Raw genomic sequence first — 23034 nt, 5'->3', positions numbered from 1 at the left:
TGCACGAGCCGACTCAGGTCCGTGAACGCGCGGGAACGTCAACGTGCACGTTCACGCGCGTCACGCTCCTGTCCTCCCGCGTCTCTGCCGAGGCGCGCTCCAGGCCGACTTGCGGTGTGCGTCACAGCGTGTTCCAGCGGCCGGAGGTAGGTAAGTGAGGGCCGGGGGGGATTTGTTTGCTTGTATATTTTGAAATATATTAGTTCTATAAACTTTAGGCACATGAAATAACAGTAAGCATCACAACACATAAATACACTACACCAGCATATTAACCACACCCATACTTTGATCCAGCTCGAAGAGTAAAAAAATAACCCTCTGGTTTGTGATGAAATCCTTAAGATCGGGGAGGCATGGTTAGCCAAATCTGGCAGCAATGTGTGACTAATGGCAATATATAGCGTTCTATAAATCTGTGTAACATACCACCTCTTGCAATGCACTTACTCAAGCTTCCTTTAGCACAGGCATTAATAAGCCAGCCCTACTGCACCAGGCACTGCCCGAAGCACATTACTTAGTCACAAATACAGGACTGATTAACTTCACGTAGGTAAGTTTGAAGAAGTACTTGAAGCAATTACTAAAGGTCATTGTAGCAGCTCCAAGATGGATTTCATTTTGGATCGGGATATCAATTAAGTGCAAGAAAACAAAAAATAACTATTGTAGTTGAACTTTGTGGCATAGTTGTAAATGGTAGTCTCTGAATAGTATATTATGTGCATGTGGTATATTAAATTTAAGGCATTCGTAGTAGAAAATAGGGGTTAGACAGGATAGAATATGTACACGCCATTAAATCAGTGTAGATAATGTACGAGGAAGGTGATGTATGATATAGAGCATTGTAGTATTGGCAAGGTACGGGTGTTTTATGGTATTGATTTTGTTGGCAGTAGATTATGTAAGTGGTGGTGAAAGGCTTTGGTTGCAAGGATGGTGTAGTTTGGAACATGTGGTTTATGGTGTTTGTGATAGCATTTAGTGTAGCTAGTGCAGGTGGCTCCGTTGGTTTAGTTCATGCATACGTTGTAGTGGGTATATGTCCTGATGCCGAAGGGGGTGTTTGTTTAGTCACTGTGTAGGAATTGTAGATTGATTGATATGAGATGTGGACAGAGAGGAGATGTTAGAGTATGGCACCGGGCCACAGTAACTATGCTCTTGTACCGCGGCTGCAATGTCCTCACAATTATGGATAAACTGTACTTCTTCATATTTCTTCGCCTCTTTATATTTTGCAGATTTCACAAAAAAAATTCTACTTTAAGAGGATAAAGTTATTAAAGGAACATGTGATGTGGCAGATATTTTGCAAAGGTTAAGTGATCACCATTCAATTGTTGATTGATGTATCAGGACTTAAACTGGTTCTAAGGAGGGGATGAAACTTGGGCTAGACCGTATTATTGGTCCTCATTGATAGGAAGTGCTTTTGCTTGAAAACATTCTGATCTATTTCAAAGTAATTTAAACCGGTTAAAAATAATGTCTCCTCCTTTTTCTTTAAATGTTTTCTTAGTTTTGTCAGCTAAATTCATGCTATTTCGCAAACATTGTTCTCAAAGCAGCAGTTTGGCTGCCATTGGAATTTATGCTTACTCCTACAGTAACAAGCATTTGCAATGCAATAGGTCTCGCAGTTGGGAGAGTTTGAGCTATTGGCATTGTAACTGGCAATGCCTTTTATTTATGTGTTGGTTTTTAAAACCTAAATAAAAGGCATTGTTGTTTACAATGCCAATAGTTTAAACTCTCGCAAATGCGAGACCTATTGCATTGCAAATGCTTGTTGTACTTAGCACGCTCATCCTGGCATTTTCACTTTTGTGTTTTCCTCTCATCGACATGCACATGACACACATCTTTGTCTTGTTCTCTACCGTCATTATACACCTACATTCTAGGGTATATGACTGACTTGCTGCAATCCAGCAACGGATGTCACTTCTTTCTTTCTTCAATGTTTAACTAATCTAAAACAAGATTATAGACTGAGGCTTATGGCACTGAAAAAATATTTGAAAGAAATGAGTGAAAAAGTAATCAAAGGACACCAGATGCACACACTAGAACGAGAAGAGTTCATAGACAAAAAGCATAAAAAAGATATTGGAGGAATAAGAATAGAGTTCAAGTAATTGGATGAAGGAAAGTAAAAGGAAAGATGATGAAACAGCAGGTAAAATGGCTGAAGGATAGATATAAATATAAGGTTCTGCGTGAGTTATTCAATTTGACAGAAATAAGCTCTAGAACACATTATTGAAACCATTCATATAAAGCAAACATGAACAGAACCATCAGAAAGCAAAGGAGGAAATACTTATAAGCCTTTTGCTTATCACCAGGGAAGGCCTGGGCCCAAGATGGCCATCCAATGTATTAAATAAAAGTCAATTAAGAACCCATGCTGGGGTCAGGCTCGCACTTGAGCCATGGCAAGAGCATTAAAAAAAAAAACTTGTTACAGTGAAAAATTAAAATAAAACAACATTGATCCTGTATGCAGTGCATGTATGAGATACAAAATTGAAAGGGACAAAAGTTCGATGGCTTAGAGTACTCTTTGGAGTAGTCTTTTAAGCACCAATGCAAAACCTCAATAGGAGTCTGAAAGATATATCAACAGCCAAAAATAAGATGTGAGAAGGCAATACTCTGGTCTGATCTAATATGTGAATGACAAGGTCTTAAACCACTGGCTAAAAGACACAAGCCTCGAATGTTTAATTGTATATTTTGTTGTTGTTATCACATCCTAGTGAGTAACAAAGAGAGAGTGAGAGAGTAAGGGCTCGCTTTACTTCCCCATCGAATATAACAAACAATGAAAGAGACCCTGTTACCAACAATCTAAATCCTGTGGTGCCCCTCACTCACAAGTCTGAAAACACTTTAGGTTTTTAAAAGAACCCTCACCCACTAACACTAGTTTTTCTTCATCATAGGGCCTAATGCATCTGGGTGTGCTACAATGCCTGGGTTACAGCGGAGCAAGTTTTTGGTTTCACAGGGATCAAGAAGGTAAAATTATCTTAAGGTCTACCACCATTCAATGCAACGTTTAATAATGGGAGCCTTGGGTAAGATTAAAACACAAATGGATCTGATAAGAGATAATATTGATCTCCCACATCCTAGGTCTACATGTCTCAGCCATCTCCATAAGTGCTCCCAGGGTCAGAAGGGCTTTCTTCAGGACCAAAATAGCTTTATCAGCGATGAGTAACTCCTAATAGATGTCCACATGCACATTATGACACGTGGTACATGTAAGATAGTTCATGACATATGATCTTCATTATCACTCTTTGACTGAATCTGCAGTGGGTAAGGTAAGAGAGACATTATACAGGGTTATTTGGTAGCTCTTGTCATGGTAAATCATTAGGCCATAGCAAGCACACTGCACATCTGCCATGCAATCTATTCCAAATGTGATGGAAAAATATCAATTAACCAACCGCATTAAATTTCCTGGTATAAGAAATTATTGTATGCCCATAAGGGAAATGTGTATTGCTCCCTTAGAAGTGTTTATTCTAATTATTAATAATGTATTTTATAAGGGGTATATAACTGTAGAGGTGTCTTCCCAAATAATCACGCAACACCAGTTGTTCTATAGGTCGAGTTAATTTATTCATCTACCTTCATAAATCACTAGGAAGACACTGGCGCAAACTCTCACATTCCAAATGGAACACTTATGTGCACAGCCTTCCATGAACCCCTTGGATGAACATTTCCAAAGGTAAATGTTACAACAATATGTTACCAGAACATCTCCCTTCCTTTACTATACTTATAAATTAAACAATAGAACATAACTCATAGCAAAATATATTTTACACATCAACAACCATAAGCTAACCTAAAGTACATAAATGATACCTAAATATATATATTATATATACATACACACTTAAACCAGTGTCTGCTACTCTGCTAAGGAGGAGCGTCGCCATACTGCTACTTCAGCAGTGCATAAAAGTAAAATAAAATGATTAATAACAGGACGTTCTCATTTTATTTTTCTATGCAGCTCTCAGAGTCGGGGAGGGGCCTATCTGGATCAGTGCTTAACTGGTTTACATTTTTTCTGCAAAACCGGACCCAAAAATTCAAGGTTAACAACACCCTATCTAAACCCGTTCCAGTTACGCTAGGAGTACCACAAGGGTTCTCGCTTTCCCCAACAATTTTTTACTTATTCATGGAACCACTCACCGATCTGCTACAAGCGTCCAACGTGCAATTTCACATGTACGCTGACGATACCCAACTCTACATTAAGATCAACACTCTTGAAGACATTAATTTGCTTAATACTACCCTTAAGACCACCCAAACATGGCTGGCAGAGAATCACCTCAAATTTAATGCTTCAAAAACGGAATTCCATCTAATTGCCCCACCTGCCAAAGTCCCCATAATGCACGATTGGATCAAACACCTTACAGCCCTCAACATTCAACCAACTATTGTGGACTCGGCGAAATCATTGGGTATAACACTTGATTGCAACCTCAATATGCAGAAACACATTAGTAACGCAACAAAGGGAGAAAACTTTCAGATTAATACACTGAGGAAGCTGAAACCCTTCCTACTTGCCAATGACTTCAAGATGGCGGTTCAAGCTTTAGTTCTACCTCGGCTGGACTATGGAAGTGTCTCGCTATGCGGTCTCCCCAAAGCTACTACGGCTCCCCTAAGAGCCTCTACTAATGCGGCAGCAAGACATCATCACTGGCTCAAAAGAAGGGCCCACATCTCCCCGGACCTTAAATCTCTAAACTGGCTGCCATTTGAACCCAGAATTTACCTGAAAACAGCGTGCATGACGCATAAGGCCACACATCACAATGCACCCAGCTATCTCACACAGAAACTCACAATATCCGGTGGGATAAGATCCACAAGAAGTGCGGAAACCCTCCTACTATAGCCACAAAGATTCATCACAAAAAAAAAACATACAAAGGATCCTTCTCAGGAATGGCGCCGAAGGATATGGAATGCCCTTCCCCCGGAAACAAGACTGAACACCTCCACTGAATCTTTCAAATTGGAAGTAAAAGGCATTCTTATGGCAAAATTCACTTAAACACAGACCTATGATTCCGTGAGAACATCCGTACATGGTATCAAACTAGTCAACCTAGTCAATCTATTTGCCATTACCATGTCTCTTCAGTTCGCTCTTGTTTTGCACCTAATTGCTCTGCTTTTTTTTGGCTCAATGATGTTATTCTTATTTGACTTACTTATCTTTACTGTATTACCATCACTCATCAGGTTGCTCCTGTTCTGCTTCTTACTGCCTTGCTCTGTTTGCCCTATGGTGTTATGTATACTTCACTGACCTATCTTGTATGTATGTTATTATTATCCCCATGTACTGTAAAGCGCTCTGATACCCGCAAGGGTCTTGTCCGCGCTCTATAAAACTCTAAAATAATAAATAAATAATAATAGTGAGGAGAGGTTTGCACTTATCGAATTGCACATGCCGGTTTGGCCCAGTGGAGAACATGCCCAGCCTCCCAGGCACTGCCTGAGCAGCCAAACAGACCGCTCAGACCAATCACGACGCAGCTCATGCAGCGTCATGACTGGCTGGGAGAGTCCAGAAGCCTGGATGCTTCCAGTGCTTGCAGCAGATCTGAAGAGAGGTGTGCTGCTGCGCGTCGGAGAATGTAAGTTTATTTTTTTTTCAATCCACCCCCCGGCACACCACCCCTGTTCCAAGGTAGCCACCACTGATTTCCACACATCTACCACAAAGTGATATGACAAATTGAATTTGTAGAATTCTATACATTTTCCTAACTTGAGACATCGTCAAGTGTAACATCTTCAACGCACCTTCAGGGTAAATACTGCAACAGTTGTATTATCACCCTCTTTCCTCTGGTAAAATCATAACAAAGATCTGCCTTAAATTACAAACACTGACCGTTGTCCTGTTGTTCTTGAGAACGACCCAACGGTTTGTCCACCTTCACGACCCGACTCAGATTCCACCACTCATGCCCATTTATCCTGATAGTAGACTGTATCCACTATAGCTGGTTCTTTAAATTTACATGACCCCTTTGGTACATGATTAGGATTTAGTATACGTACCCAATCTCTCACCTTAACCATTTCGCTGCCAGGCCTACAACCCCCCGTGCCACGCACTTTTTGGACTATGTAGAGTAGTTTGCGCTTGGGCCCCAATAACTTGTTGCCAACTTAAGGTATCCATGCCAAATGTGCCCCTTTTCTTCCAACATCGTGAGGATTCTAAAAGGTATCAGAGGTTTGTGGATTCCCCTGGAGGGGAACAAGAAATTAGGCAAAAACAGCTAAATTGGGGGGAGGGTGGAGGGATACTTGGGGAAAAATAGGGAAAAGTGCTGCTGAAGAAAGTGGGTTTTTCCCTGCAAATGATATCAACGAAGGGTTTGTGGTGCTAAAATCACTATCTTCCTAACTTTCAGGAACAGTCAGACTTTTGTCAGAAAACCAAAATCTTCTTCACTGTTTTGGCATTTTACTGGGACATAGCGTATGTTTCCTATTTTTTGTGCTTTCAACCTCCTTCCAGTTAGTGGTAGAAGTGGGTGTGAAACCAATAATGGATCTTGGAAAGCCTTACATTTCTGAAAAGTAGATAACATTCTGAACTCAACAGCTGGTGATTTGTGTAGATCCTTCAAGGTTTCCCTATAGAAAGCAACAGTTGAAATGAAAAGAATATTGAAATTGAGTTGAAAAAAACTGCCATTTGTGCCTACATTTTCACCCGTAACTTCTTTTAAGTATGGTAGATTTTTTAAAACAATATACCGTTACGTACGCAAGACCCTTCTGGTTCCAGCGCTATATAGGGCTTGTAGGTTCACTATGAACCCGAGGTACCCGGAGCCAATAACTGAGCTGCACCTTGCAACGGTTTCTCACTGGGTATACAACAATTCATCTGGTAAAATATAAATATTAGGCATCAAGGAAATTTCCGAAATGGGAACAAGATATGGAGTTTAGAAGCAGTAGTTATTTGCACATCTCTGAATTTGTGGGTAGGCATACTAGCATGTGAATTAGAGGGCATTTTTCAAAATGTCTTTTTTTTTTATTTAACACACTGTCTTTCATTTGGAGGGTAGAAATGCATAGAAAGACAACTAGTAATAACACTTGTTCTACTACTCCGTGTTCCCTTAGGTCTCCCGTTAAAAACAGTGCCTCACTAGTGTGCGTATGCCTGATGCCCGCGACAGGAAACTGGTCAAAACGCAACATGAACACATCATATTTTTCCACTGAAACCTGACCCTTATTTTGCAATGTGCCTAGCTGTGGATTGTGGGCCCTAGCTCAGCTGGCACCTGGGGAAACCTAGCAAACCTGTAAATTTTTTACATCTAGACACTCCGGGGATTCCAGGATGGGATAACGTGTGTGGTTCTCACCAGGTACTGTTACCCAGTATCCCTTGCAAAGCTCAAACTTTGTCAAAAAACACACATTTTCCTCACATTTCTGCGATGGAAAATTCTGATATCTGTGGGAAGCCACAAACTTCCGCCCACCAAGCATTCCCCAAAGTCTCTTGACAAAAATGGTACCTCATTTGTGCGGGTAGGCCTAGTGCCTGTGACAGGAAATGGTCCAAAGCGTACTGTGGAGACTTGAAAATCATGGATCCCAAAAAGACCTGGTTTTGCGAGAAGTCACTTGTGTTTTTGGTCCAGGGCACGGCGGCTATGTAGGGAAACCAACATAACCCAGACATTTCTGAAAACCAGACACCTGGTGGAGTCTAAGGATGTGTGTCTTGAGTGGATCCCACAACATTTTCCTACCCAGAATCCCCTGCAAACCACATATGTAGCTAAAAAAAAAAAAAGAATAATAATAAAAAGAAAAACGCATTTTCCTTACATTTCTGTCTGGGATCAACACGCTGGCACACATTTCCTACCACCCAGCGTTCCTCTTGGTCTCCTGATAAAAAATAATAAATTTTTAGGTTCTCTCCTTTGGGCACCCACAAAAGTGAGGTATAATTTTTATCAAGAGACCGAGGGGAACGCTGGATGGTGGGAAATTTGTACCAGCGTGTGATTCCACTATTTTTCCGCACAGAAATGGGAAGGAAGTGTGACTTTGTAGCTAAACTCAGTTTGCAGGGAATTCTGGGTAATAAAACACTGGAGGATCCACGCAAGCCACACCGCCAGCCAAGCGCCATTCATGTACACCGCAAGCCAAGCAACAGCCCACGCCACTGCCAGCCAAGCGACAGTCCGCGCACACCGCAGGACATGTGCCATCCACGCAGACCACTAGTCAAGGGACAGTCCACACACACGGCCAGCCAAGCGCTAGTCCACACACACTGCCAGCTAGGCGAAAGTCCACACACACTGCCAGCAAAATGCAGGTTCACATACAGCCAGCCAAACTCCAGTACACACAGACCATCAGCCGAACTCCAGATCAGAAACACACACACAGAAACTTTTGCTAGTGTCTAGTGGTTTTCTGCCCCTTTGGGGGCAGATGAGCCTAAACATATTGCTGTACTTCACCCAAGGGGGGGGAAAAGCAGTCAAAATGTATTCACAAAAAAAGGGGAGCAACCCTTGGCTAAGGGGCCACCCCCTGACATGCCTACACACATATCTCTGTCACTGGAGGAGGGAACTGGCATAGCCCATTATGGGCAGCCCACAGCTATCTTTTGTTAAAATAAATCCCTGGTCTCTTGTGGACTTTCTGCCCCCCTACCCCGGGCTAATAACCCCCTATCAACCCCCTCAAGGCAGGCAGAAACACTGTCCCTTTTTTGTTTGGGGGGATGCATTGGCAAGCCCATTTTGGGCAGCCCCACCCCTACATATTCAAAGCAAAAAATCCCCGGTGCCTAGTGGGCTTCCTGCCCCCTTGGGGGGCCAGATCGTGCACAAGTACCTTCATATGCCCCCCATGTGCAACCCCGATCCCTCTATTATTAAAAGAAAAAACAATAATCCCTGGTGCCTAGTGGGCTTTCAGCCCTTGAGGGGCAAATGGGGGTAATAACTCCCACCTGCCTCCGGGGGGGGGGGGAGGCGAGGGCAGAAAGACTGTCTCTTTGTATTTGGGAGTGGGTGTATTGGCATGTCGATTTTGGGCAGCCCCTTTTAGTCAAGGTGGACACATAGTACATGCTGGCTCACGCCTTCTCAACTTCAAAAGGTGTTTTGTCAGTCACTCTGTTTGGACTTACGCGATGAGAGAATAACATGCTGTAACTGCTTCTCCTATATCCATTTTATTCCTACATGTCCACGAAATACACTCTACCAATGTAAGGTTCATTATTTCTACTAAACCGTTGACCTGTGGATAATATAAAGCAACCCTTTTGTGGACAATCCCATATTTTCTTAGAAATTCTGTCACTTCTTTTGACATCAACTGAACACCATTGTCCAATACCAATTCTTTGTGCACTCCCTCTCTAAGAAATGTTTTTTGAAGAAACGCATCGGATCACGAACAAAACCTATTTCCCACCATTTGCTATAATAGTCAACAACCACAGATTCACATTTGAAATTATGTGGAAGCACCCTAAACGGACCAATGAAATCTATGGAGAGTTTTAACCATGGCCTATCTGGTAGTTCAACTGGGTGTAATATCAGTTTTGAGTGCTTTATCACTAGTAGAACATATAACAAACTCTCTAACCTCTTGAGTGATATCAGCATTCATACCCGGCCCCAAAAAAGTTGATCGAATTTTCTTTTTCCTAATAGTTTGGCCCAAGTGACTTTCATGACCCGCACATATGATCGTCTCACGCAATAAGTTTGGTGGAATAAACTTATCACCTCTCATGACCATGCCTCCTTTCTCCAACGCCAACTACTTTGCAAACTTCACATATGGTTGCAACCTCTGGTGTACTACCTTATCTTATAGTGTACTACCTTATTGTGTACTACCAGATATACTTTTGCGCTAACACCAAATCCCATCTAATCTTACACATTCAAACCATTCCTTCACATCAAATCCACTTCAAATGCACAAATGAATCGCCCCAATAAGGCATTCTTCATCTTCTTCATTGTCGCCCAAAGCATATGAAACAACACATGGTTGAGGTGCCCTTGAGAGATAGTCTGCCCTAATGTTCTTTCCCCCTGGAATGTGATGAATATCCAAGTTGTTCTGCAACAATTTTTAACTTAATCTAGCAATTCTTGGGGTGTGGTCCTTTTTGACATTTCCATTCGGAATGCTAACCAACGGTTTATTATCAGTCAATAATGTGAGTTTTTCCCCCACACAAAACTTTTAAAATAGTCGGCAGCCCAACAGCATGCCAAGAACTCAAAGGCCGAATACATTCTTTCATGGTCTCTTAATGCTTTAGACGCAAACCCAAACATCCTTTCCTCCTTTCCAGCATACTGCGAAAGCATTGCTCCTAATCCACTGTTGCTAGCATCCACCGTTCTCACACATATGCACTCAGAGTTAAATAGAGCCAACACTTTTGCAGATGTTATTTCTGCTTTTTGTGCATCTCTCATCCCAATCAAACACTTTATCTTTTTTGAGTAAACTGCGTACGTTTTCTGTTTTATTGGAGAAGATTTTAATAAATTTGGGATAGAACTCACACACACCCAGGAATGAAGAAACCTGCTCCTTGGTGTCAGGTATGGGAGCCTCCTTGATCACGTCTACCAGACCTTTTTCTAACATCACATGTCCCAAATATTCAGTTGATGTTGTACCAAACACACATTTCTTAATGTTTGCTACTATTCCAGCTTGTTCCAACCTTTTCAGTGCCACTTTCAAAATCTCATCATGCTCCCGTTTGTCTTTTGCCGCAGCTAAAAAGTGGTCCTGGAACGTAACTACTCCCTTGATGCCACCTAAAACTGTTTCCACTATACGTTAGAACATGGAAGCGGCCGAAGCCAACCCAAAAGGCATTCTCTTAAACTGTAAAGTCCCTACAGGTAACATGAATGCAGTGAGATGTCAACATAACTGATCTAATTCCACATGCTGGTATGCAGACGCCAAGTCTAATTTACTGAAAATCTTTGATGATGCAGAAGTTGTTAATATGTCATCAATACTAGATGGTAGTGGGTGGGAATCTACCTAAATTACTTTGTTTAAGCTTCTCAAATCAATGGAAGCTCGTAAGTCACCATTTTTATTATTTATAGATGTAACCACTGGAGAGAGCCATAAAGCCGACTCCACTGGTTCTATAACACCATCCAAGGACATTTTCCTCAACACTTCAGCCAACTCCTCTCTAACACTGAATGGCACACCTCTTATTTTGTGTTTTGCCGGAACATTATCTTGTACCCGGATCCTCTATTTGAAACCTTTGATTTTACCCACCTCCCTACTGAACATGTTCCTGTACTTAGCAAACCACTTGTTACCCATAGGTTGCTCCTCCAGAGTCACTGAATGTGGACCATCACTGCCTTGTACCTTTTCTTGTCTCATCACTCACAAGGGACACCTGTATCTTTCTCCCATCTCCGAGTTTCATCCCAAAAAACACGGATACCCTCCCAAAATATTTAAACCTTTTCCTGGCCCATATACCTTACCAACAATTCTTTTTTCCTAAAACTGGAGACTGGTTTCAAACCATCCCTGCAAATCTATTTTATTTTCCATCATAAGACCGTGGACACCTGTCCGGTTAAAAAAGCTCTTGCCCATCCTATTTTTGCATTAACAACTCCTCTGTGAGAACTGTCATTTTGGCTCCTGAGTTGACCAAGAGATTTAGTACTTTTTTAATATAATTCTTTTTATTAAACATCATCGACAAAATTCACCATTTAAATTCTCGAGCAAGAGACAATACGAATTCCGAATTTCCAATCTGGAACACATTAAATCAAGTCGCATTTTACAATGTAGGACAAATCAAGGGGTCTCAAGAGGCTCAGATTCATGCAAGGGTGTCGGTGGAATACAGATATCACCTATGTAGTGTTTCCATGGCCCCCACACTCCGTTCCATTTCCTAGGGCACACTCTTGCAACATAGTCTGACTTCTCCCTAAACATACACTAATCTAGGTCCTCCTCCCACTTTCCCAGTGTAGGTGACTGATGGGCCCCCCAATGCTGTGCAATATTCCTTTTCGCAATAATTAATGCCAGAGTTGCCCACTGTGTAGTATAAGAGGTGAGATCCGTAGGTTCCCTAATGTTTAGGAGGCACCTGTGGGCCTCGGGCTGCAGGTCTATATTGAGTACCTCCCGTAGAGTGTGATGTATGGCTTGCCAATAAGACTGCATGTCCCATAAGATGTGTATAAAAGTGCCGATCTCCCTGCATCCACTTCTGCACTCCCCATTTTCTGCTCTGCCCATGCGTACCAAGCCCGGCCCTGTGATGTAAATCCTGTGTAGAATTTTGAGCTGTACCAATCGTAGCCTTGCCTGGACTGCCACTTCTCTCGGGGAGGAGACCGCCTCTCGCCAGTCTTCCTCATCCAGTTCTAAGCCGTCTCTAACCCATTTCTCCTTAAGCGATTGCAGTGGATCTTCCATATTGTTAATCAGTTTTTTGTAAATCAGGGAGATGGTTTTCTCAGGGAGGTGGCAATCAAGTAGTCTGTGCTCAAAGGGGGAGGCTTCCAGAAGTGTGGACTTGCTGGTGACATGAGTGAGAAAGGCATGCCATATTTGGAGATACCGATAGTATTCAGTATCCGCCAGGCGGTATTGCAGTTGGAGGGAGGTGAAAGGAAGAATAGTCCGCTAACCCCAGATATCTTTGATCTGCGAGAGCACAATAAGGTCCCATTTATCAAAGCCCTTGGATTGCCACAGACTTCCCAGCTTCTCAGGGTCCACAGTGGAGTTGCCAGGGTAAGTCTACGGTCCCATCCGAGCTATTTGTTAGCCACATGCCAAACATGGACTGAGTGTGCAGTCGGTCCAGTGAGAGGGTACCTGCGGGGCCTGGCATAGCGGGCTCTGCCATACTCTCCCCCCCCCCCCCCCTGGCAGTAGCCATCTGTCCATGGCATACACTGGATCATCCGGTCGACCATAAATCTCCTGGTTGATAGCTGCCAAATGGGACGCCCAATAATACGTTCTAATATCTGGGAGACTGATGCCCCCGTCATACCAATTGAGGGTCAATTTGGTTAGGGCAAGTCGGGCTTGCCATCCCATAAGAGATCTCTTTGAAGGTTCTCTATTTCTTTGAAGTAAGATGTGGGAACTGGATCCTTTGAGTTCTGGAGGGTGTATAAGAAGCGGGCAGTGCCATCATTTTGAAAAGGACTGCTTTACCCAAAAACAAGAGGGTCAGAGACTTCCAGTGCATGACGTCACTTTTCAGCCTCTGAATAGGTGGTACCAGGATGCGGGCAAAGCGGAGCTCCAAGCTCAACGTGATGAATATGCTGAGATAGCGGAAGCCGTCCGACGCTATATATATCGGGCAGCCCCTCGGGAGGGTGGGTGGTTCTCCCTGTAGGACGTAGACCACAGACTTTGACCAGTTCATGGTGAATCCGGAATACCTCCCAAACACCGTGAGAATGTCCAGGAGGCTGATTAAGGAGGCTCTTGGGGAGGTCGGATAGAGCAGAATGTCATCTGCATATAACAATATCTTATCTTCCCAACCCGGGGACCACCGCATCCCGCGAATCACTTGATCTCTACGAAACCATGCCACCAGGGGCTCCAAGGCTAATGCAAAAAGACGCGGAGATAGAGGGCACCCCTGGCGTGTGCCACGGCTCAGTTGGAAAACTGGAGACTTGTGGTTGTTCACAACAACCTGAGCCATGGGGCTGGAGTATAACAGGCGGCCCTGCTCTTAAAGATGAGACCGAATTCCAATTTGTCTAGTACAGCGAAGAGGTATGGCCATTCAACCATATTGAATGCCATGGTGGCATCTAGGAATACCAATATAGCATGTTCTAGGATAGTTGGTACTCTGCCCAGAACACCATGCAAACTGCGTAAATATTAGGCAGTATTTCGATGAGGCGTGAAACCTGTCTGGTCGGGTGCACTAGTGTATCAATTACTTTAATCAAGCGCGTAGTTAATAGTTTTGCAAGGATCTTGGGTTCTGTGTTAAGCAACGATATTGGTCTGTAGGACGCGCAGCTGGTTTAGGATTTGCCCTCTTTATGAATGACTACGATATTTTCAACCCGTTGGTCAAAGGGGAGCATCCCCTTGTCTCTGCTCTCTATGGACATCGAATCGAGGTACGGGGCTATCTTGTCAGGTATCAATTTGTACAATTCAATTGGAATGCCATTGGGACCCGACACCTTCCCAGAGTTCCCTCCCCGTATTGCCATTGCCACCTCGTCGTCTGTGAGAGTGGATTCGAGATATTCCCTATTTTCATCTGAAAGGGTAGGAAGTCTGATACCTCGAAGCAATTCAGAATTGTCTACATCTGTGTAGTTACTAGTCGTGCGATAAACCGTTTGATAGTAGTCTGCAAACTGGTCAGCTATCTCCTGCGGGTCCGTTATGGGGACGGTGTCCTCGCCTTGTAACTCGGGCACCAGACTGGCAGCCCATTCCCTCCTATACAGCCATGCAATTAGCTTCCCCGCCTATCTCATTCTGCTCTGTATGTCTCTAAACTGTGCCCTGGCTCTGTCCGCAGCTATGCTTTTGAATTGGTCTTGTTTCAAATTAAGGAGATCTCGTTTTACAGGTGTCACAGCCTGAGCTAAGTCTTCTTCCACTCTCAGTATTTCTCCTTCTGCTCGTACTAAATGTACCTGCTTGTACTTTTTCTTTCCCGCAATCAGGGATTGGGTTTCCCCTCAAATTACTGTTTTGTAGGTTTCCCATAACGTCTACGCTGAGTCTGCAGTCCTCTCATTGTCTTGAAAGTAGTTGTCCGTAGCTTGAAGTATTTTCTTTTGGGTTTCCGGATCTTGCAGGTACCATGAATTAGTGGGAGCGATCTTCCCAGCACTCATTTGACTCAGGACTACCTTCATCCAGACCAGAGAGTGGTCCGAGATGCCTCTACCCAAGTGGCGGATTTCCGGGATATTGAATGCATGTGCCGCCAGGACAAGGATGTAGTGAATATGAGATAGACTACGGTGGGCTCCAGACAAGAACGTGTATTGGGTCCTATCTGGATTGTGTATCCTCCAACCATCCACCAGTCCCATGGACTCAAGAAAGTCTGGTAACCACTTCTGTGCAGGTCTGATGTCCCGCGGTGGATAACGGTCAAGTGCTCTGACATCACTGCGTTAAAATCTCCCCCTATCACTAGGAGGCCTACAGGGAGTGACAAGAGTATAGTATCCAGGTCCTTGAATGCATCGTTCTGGAGGCCGGGGGGAACATACACTGAAACAAATGTGGCCGTCTTGCCCTTCCACATACCCGAGACCCCAATATATATACCAAGTGTGTCAGACCATGATGGCACCGGCCAAACTCTGGGCCCTCATGTCGGCACCCCCGGTACCTGCTCACTGCCGCGGTCCTCCGCGAGTGGTGTCTCCGGTCCGATGGCCAGAGTACGAGCCACAAGGCAGTTGGAAACCCCCGTACTCCACCTCAGTTCCTCCCCAGGTCCGCTGTCTATCGCTGGCCCCCACAAGCCGCAGCAACTGCGTCGTTCCCCACAGGCCCACCGCTATTTTCCTCGGTCATCGCCACAGTGGAGAGGGGAGGGGGGGGGTGGAAGCACACCCCGGGCGGCCCCCGGGCGATCAATGCGCCACAGAGGCGGCGGCAGACCCGGGTCGCCCTATGCTAATGTTCTGGGCTGCTCCTCCTGTACGCCTTCAAGATAGTCCCCAGCGCAAGATAGTCCCCAGCGCGCCGCATGCCGCAGAGGTCTCTGCTCCATCGGCACCTACCTCCGGGACCACGATCTAGTCTCCCGGTCCGCCGGCACAGGAAAGCACTCCGGGAGCATCCCGGCCCAGGAGCCTCGGGTGTCTCCGGTCAGCAAGGTGGTGCGCATACCGCCACCACCCCTACTAGAGGCCCTGGCCTTCGCCTCCCAAACAGGCCTCGCTCAGGTCACGTTAAACACTCAGCCCCAAGTTGATGTTGGGGGCCCGCCGACTCTAGTTCGTGTCCCCAGAGCCTTCCGATCAGTGAATTGCACACTGAATCAGGTTACGTATGCCGGATAGACGAGGGAGAAGATTAGGAGTGGCAGAGCTCCGATAAGCTGCGGCCATCGCGCTTCGCGGTTCAGCCACACCTTTCGAGATTTAGTACTTTACCTTCCACCACAATCTCCTTGTTTGGATCCACACATTCTTGTTCACTCCCTTTGGCAACCACCAATACCACATCTCTTATTCGTTTCACCACCTCTAAACACTCATCATCTGGACCTTCCATAATGAAATTCCCCCTATTCCTTTTACTCTGACAGACCTTTGCAAAGTATCCTACTTTCCCACAGCACATACACATAGTGTTCTTGGCAGGGCATTGTCGACCCAGGAAACCAGCACCTGTAACACATTATTTTGTTTTAAAAATGGGTTTTTGTCATCTCTACTGGAATTTATTTTTTTCTTCTGATACCCAACTTTCCTCTTGTGTTGCTCTTTGTTACTGTATTCAGGACCTACATGTACACATGCATTTTCTTTGTTCAACATTCTTTTGATGCTTTGTGAAAAATTTCTATGCTATTAACTATGGCAATAGTTTCTGATAATGATGGATTTTTCAAAGTAAGCAGTTTCTGTTGGATTTTCTTGTCACAACACCTGATAACTAACTGGTCTGTCATTAACTGTATGTTTAACTTTTCAAATTCATAATCTGCAGTCAACATATGTAACGCTGCTACATATGCATCAACAGATTCTTTCTGGTACGGTTCATATGTATAAAATTTGTGTCTGTTCACTATCACATTTGGTTGCGCATCAAACTGTATTTCCATTGTTTTTACCGCCTGTTGGTACATATCCAACTCCTCTTCAACATCTACTACATTTTGTAGTGGGGCAAATGTTCATAAATCGCCTGCCCCTCAAAACCTAAAGTGAGCACTAACACAAATGTTCTCCTTTCTGCGCGCCACCTGGCACCCCTATAGGTCACAAATATTTACTGAAAGTCCTATACCGCGTTTTCCAATTAATAGGTGGTTCACTAGGGGTTTGGAGAAAAATAGGTGGTGCATTTACACTTTGCCTAGCAGGGTTTGTCAAATTCTCTGCTCTAAAAATAACAAATCTTACACACTACCAGCATGCGTATCACTGTGTAACCTTGCATTACTGATGACATACAGGTTGTTCCACTAGTGTGCGTGTCACTGTTATGAAAAAGGGACCAACACATGGTGTGTGCGCTACTATAGCCAGATAATTCCTCGCTTCAGTGTGCATGTCACCGCACAAACTCCACTAGATGAAACACTTTTGAACATTAAGTGTGTCACTGAACTTTGCCTAATTTTGGAAAGTGTAACTCTAATTATTCCTTTGCAGCATTGATACTCGGAGGGGGGGGGGGGGGGGGCAGACCATGTAGTCACACACTGAGGGAGTAGAAACATGCCAGATAATGATGTCAGGTGGTTCGCAAAGGAAATGCCAACACTACCCATCCCCAAGACCTACTTTGTCAAGGTGTCATGCTGCATACTACCACTTTGGTGTCCTCAGTGTTCCACATTTTACTGTGCCTATGTCCCGACCAGACTAAATACAGTTACCGGCAGGAACAGAGAGAATCTGTGTACAAACGTCGGCATGCGGCGTCATCATGTGGGTTGTCGTTGGCGTGCTGCGGTGTGGAGGCATGTCACCCAGCACTGCTGCCTAAGCATATGTACATGGCCATGCGAATCCTTGAATGGGTTCAATCTCAATGTGGTTGTAGTCTATGTCCAAAGTTTTTTTTAAACGGTGTCCCAGGCTGGACTCACTCTTAATGTGGCATATTTACAACCTTAGAGTGGTGTGTGATATTCGTGTATAACTAAGAATGGTGTCATCCTTCAGCAAAAGGGGGATTATGAATTGGTGATTTCTCAGCGTGTAGTAGGCACATAATTGTTAAGTGTATACAATGGCAACCAGAATTAAAATAATCCTTAATATTCAATTCAATTTTAAAGGATCTTGGAATTAATACAGTACAAAGGACATCCGAGAGCCCATCAAACCTCCATGGTAACCTAGTGTGCCTGTGATGGTTACCCTATTACTATGATCCTTGGTGAATATCAAGCGTGGCGAACCCCTGAATTAGAGAGGTTAAAGTTACATAAAAACCATTACTAAGGGTAATAATATTGTGGCAGTCTAACCTCAATGTGCTGTTATCTCAATTACAAATGTGAAGTGCCTCCCCATAGGTACTTCATGGAAGTGTGAGAGGGGTATTAATGCATTAGCAGTTGATCACAGTTGTGTGGCATTCCATGGTATGTTGTCTTTTAAACCTGTTTTGTGTGTGGATAAGCACTAGATCCACTGTTTTCTTTTCAAAGAGTAACTTCTCTGGGTTTCTGATCCTGTTGTCCAGTTGCTCAATGGTGACCCATTTAAGATAATTTGTTGGATGTCCCATTGTAATGATATAATCAGTCATTCTAGTAGAATTCTGTTTACACCGGATATTACTCCGATGTTCATATATTTTTGTTTTTGTTTTTCTGCTTGTCATTCCCACGTAACGAAGCCCACACGGACAAGTAATCATTTAGATAACTTTATCGGAATTAAGGTTAGTTTGTTTTTTGATTGTCCACAGTCTCCTTGGTTCAAAGTCCAGTGTTTTGGTGATGTAAGCCAGGTGGCAGATACTGCAGTTCTCACAGGCATAATGCCCTACAATTTACGGAAGCCCCTAGCTATTGAGGACAGTCGCTTTGATTTCTGTGTTTTTCTTAGGGCAAGTGGACACCAAATTGACTTTTAGGTTTCTTGCTCGTTTGTAGGAAAACAGTGTTTTTCCCCATTTTAGGTTGCCTGGGCATAACATGCACCAATGTTTTCTACCTGGTTCGACACTGAGTTAAAGGTCATGACACATGTGAGAGGAATTGTTGTGTTGTTACGGGCAAGGTTCTCTAAAAATGCCTCTCTATTCTGGTTTCTGGCTCACTTTCGAGTTGTTTTTATGATCCCGTCAAGGGTAATCTCGGGCCTGTACTTTTCTGTGAGAGTTTTTTGCTTGGAGGTTAAACCCTGTTACTTCATTGCAGTTCCTCCAGACAATTCTGTGCCCACTTTATGCTAAAAATGACAAGTTCGATGAGCTCCCTTTTTCTGAAGGCAGACACCATTCTTAGTTATGCACAAATATCACATGCCACTCTAAAAATAAATAAATATGCCACATTAAGAGCAAGTCCACCCCGCTGTAACTCAGGCATTGTAGCACACCCAGATGCATTAGGTATCTCGTGTGGGAACCCAATGATGAAGCATGCCACTAACTACTGTTAGTAGGTGCGGGTTCTTTTAAAAACCTAAAGGGTTTCCAGATTCATGTGAGTGAGGGGCACCGCAGGATTTAGAGTGTTGGTAGCAGGCTCTTTCACGGTTTATTACATCCTAGACAAGCCTAAAAAAATCTACTTGCCTACTCGTTAAGGCAAGTCATACCTTATCGGGGTGATCTATTTTTAGAGTTTAGAGGCAAAAAACAGGTGTTCTGCTCATTAAAAAAAAAATGAATGAGCAATCATGGTATTATCCTGTCACATTTGTTGTGCATTCAAAAGACTGAGGTCCAATGTCAGCTTATGTCTTCTTACAACTTGCTGTTCATTTTATCTTGGAAACTAATGTTTACTTTTCTATCTCTAACTTTAAAGTTAGAGGATTTTGCAAAGTGAACTGTCTGACAATTATGCTCGGGCACAGGGAATGTGAAAAGGCTGTAGGATATTAGTTTTTATCCAACACACAACATTTAAATAGCTTGTAAATGAGCTCTACATATAGTTCAAAATATATCAGCAGTTAGGAAAGCACTTTTTTGCAATTCTGAAGTGTTAGTGAAAGATTTTAATAGATCAAAACAAATCTAATCACTTTACTTGGTGATGTGAAAATGATAAATATTTGCTGAAACCAGATTTCCATACATTGTTTATACACTATATAGGTTCCATACATTGTTTGTAAACTATATAGGTTTATCAGTAAAAATGCATGTCAGTAGGAAAGATTGTGGTCATTTCAAATTAAAATGTACTGTCTGTAAATTACAGTGCACTACCACAGCATTATTTAGAAATATATTTAATAAAAGTGAGAGTTTTAAAACATCATCTGAGAAACAGTCCCGCCCCTCGCCCTGATCATAATGCTATTAGTGAATTAAAAGGTAAGACTGGTGTAATTTGTTTGGGCTATATTTTTATTATATCTAGAGCAAAAGTTTGGTTGATTAAATCAAACAAGAGAGGTTTTTTCGTAGAGCAGATATGTTGAACTCACATATTTGAAGGTGCTCTCATATGGGCAATAAAATAAAATATTTGCCTAGGATCACACAATTTGAGACCAGTTTATGGGGGCGGCAGGTTTAGCGCTTACAGTTAGCTCAAGTAGATTATTTAAGTCACAAGACCTGCAGGTCTGATAACATTTTAGGATTTTGTATGGCCTGCTAGAAAGAAATAATAGATTGCTGATAGTAGATTGTATGGTCTTGCTTAATAATTAAGTTACATTTTCGTAGGAAAGGGAATGTGCTAGGTCCTGGTGCCTTTAAGGAGCTGTTCTACTACATAATGTGATAGGAGGAACTGATCAGCAGATTCTATTGAGTAAGTTGGCTGATGTCACTGTTGGAGTCTTTGCTGTGCGACTAGATCTCTGCCCTGTTCTAGACAAACAAATATTGCGTTTCTGCTTTCTTTCAACGCCCTCGCAGCAAGCATGCTTTCTTCATAACTAGTAATTATATATATATATATATTCACAGAAAAAACCATAGGTTATAGACCATATATAGTTAGGAATTAGCATTTACAAAACCTTGAAAATTCACTGAAAAAACCATAGGTTATAGACCATATATAGTTAGGAAATAGCATTTAGAAAACCTTATTTTACTCACACAAAACCATTGAAATTCCATATATAGTTAGTTGCACTAACTATATATCGCGCACCTGCAATCCACTGCTGATGATGTCACATATTACATCATTCATGACATGGTCAGTGACATCACTGATGACATCACTGATGACATCTCAAAGACATCACTGATGACATCTCATTTGACATTACTGATCACATCACTGATGACATCATTCATGTGATGATACAATGAACCTCTTCAGACTCTAATATAACCTTAGATACACTCAGTGTAAACAGACACTCACAGACTGTCACTCATCCATGGAGTTACTCACACACCTAGTCAGTCTTGCAAAGAATCAATCACACCTCGATTTCCTCAACTATATAGTTATACACACCTTACTTATTGGAACATATAATAACACATATTTACTCTGTTATACAATCCCTGATACAAGTTCACAATAATCCATACAGCCACTCACACATTCACTGGCTCTTTTGCACAGTTATTTATATATGTCAACTATCACATGTACTGTGTTTTACATATGTACTTACTTTGACATGTAGCACTGAGATATCCATTCACTCACCAATACACTCATGCACACAGTCAACCGCCCATACAGATGTTTCCACATGCACTTTTGAACCCATACATCTAGTGAATCAACTGCTCACACATCTATGCACAGAGTCATACACCTCCCAGACACCCACACACACACTCAGTCTCCCATACAAATACTTGGGCAACTAATCAATAACCCATATAGTTAGTCATATAGCTAATGATCAACACATGCATCAGATTACAAAACAACAGACACAATGATGCACAATTTAAAACAGTTTAGTCACTAACCCATGCACTCAGTGAGACACATTTAATCACTCACTTATACAGTCAGTCATGCACCTACTAAATCCTTCATCCAGACACTTATACATCCACTCATTCTTCAATATGTAAGACATATTTTAACTTTACAGAAGCATACAGTCACTGGATGTTGTCATCAGTGATGTCATCAGTGATGTCATTTGAGATGTCATCAGTGATGTCATCAGTGATGTCACTGACCATGTCATGAATGATGTAATATGTGACATCATCAGCAGTGGATTGCAGGTGCGCGATATATAGTTAGTGCAACTAACTATATATGGAATTTCAATGGTTTTGTGTGAGTAAAATAAGGTTTTCTAAATGCTATTTCCTAACTATATATGGTCTATAACCTATGGTTTTTTCAGTGAATTTTCAAGGTTTTGTAAATGCTAATTCCTAACTATATATGGTCTATAACCTATGGTTTTTTCTGTGAATTTCATTGGTTTTTTAACAGCTAATATCTGTAGCTGTAAAATGTATTCTTCTTTAAATCCAAAAATATATTTTATATGTTTATGAATAATTTTTTTTTTAAATATTTTTTTTTCTTCGTTCCCGCTTCGCGAATCGGGAAGCTTCCCGTTAGCTGACCTTGATGCCGCGAAATAGACCGCGAGCCGGTAAACGTTTCTTTACCGCAAGTGCCGCGTTAGAAAACAACATCGTGACGCCTCCCGTCCGCATGACGTTTCACGTTGTCGCGTGATACGTCATATGACGTGCTACGTTAGCGAACTGGTACGCGAAGCGAGTCGCAAAGCGCAGGTTTCTGGAAGCAAACCGGGAGGCCCTGCAAAGCGCTTAACGTAAACACAGCAAGTCATGTGACTTGGTAATAACACTTTTCATTGGTTCATTTCACTTTTGGTTTCCTAATGATGTAAGACTAGGTCATATAATCTAAAATGAACACTTTTGATTGGTTGAGAACTCTTGTTTTTCCCAAATGATGAAAATCCCTCCTTCTTTCCTCACTCTGACTTTCATCATTGTGAGAGAAAGACCCTTTGTGATCACTGAGCAATGGCT

At 42.7% G+C, this 23034-nt stretch overlaps 1 protein-coding gene across 3 annotated transcripts in view; it reads right to left on the bottom strand.

The window, feature by feature from the left end:
• PUS3 (pseudouridine synthase 3) overlaps positions 1–23034 on the bottom strand; it is a 52708-nt gene that overhangs the window by 16485 nt on the left and 13189 nt on the right. The window lies entirely within an intron of this gene.

The sequence above is a fragment of the Lissotriton helveticus genome, chromosome 7 (assembly GCF_964261635.1).
Source record: "Lissotriton helveticus chromosome 7, aLisHel1.1, whole genome shotgun sequence".
Lineage (NCBI taxonomy): Eukaryota > Metazoa > Chordata > Amphibia > Caudata > Salamandridae > Lissotriton > Lissotriton helveticus.
Note: the sequence above shows the minus strand (reverse complement) of the source record. Positions and strands in the feature narration are given on the sequence as shown.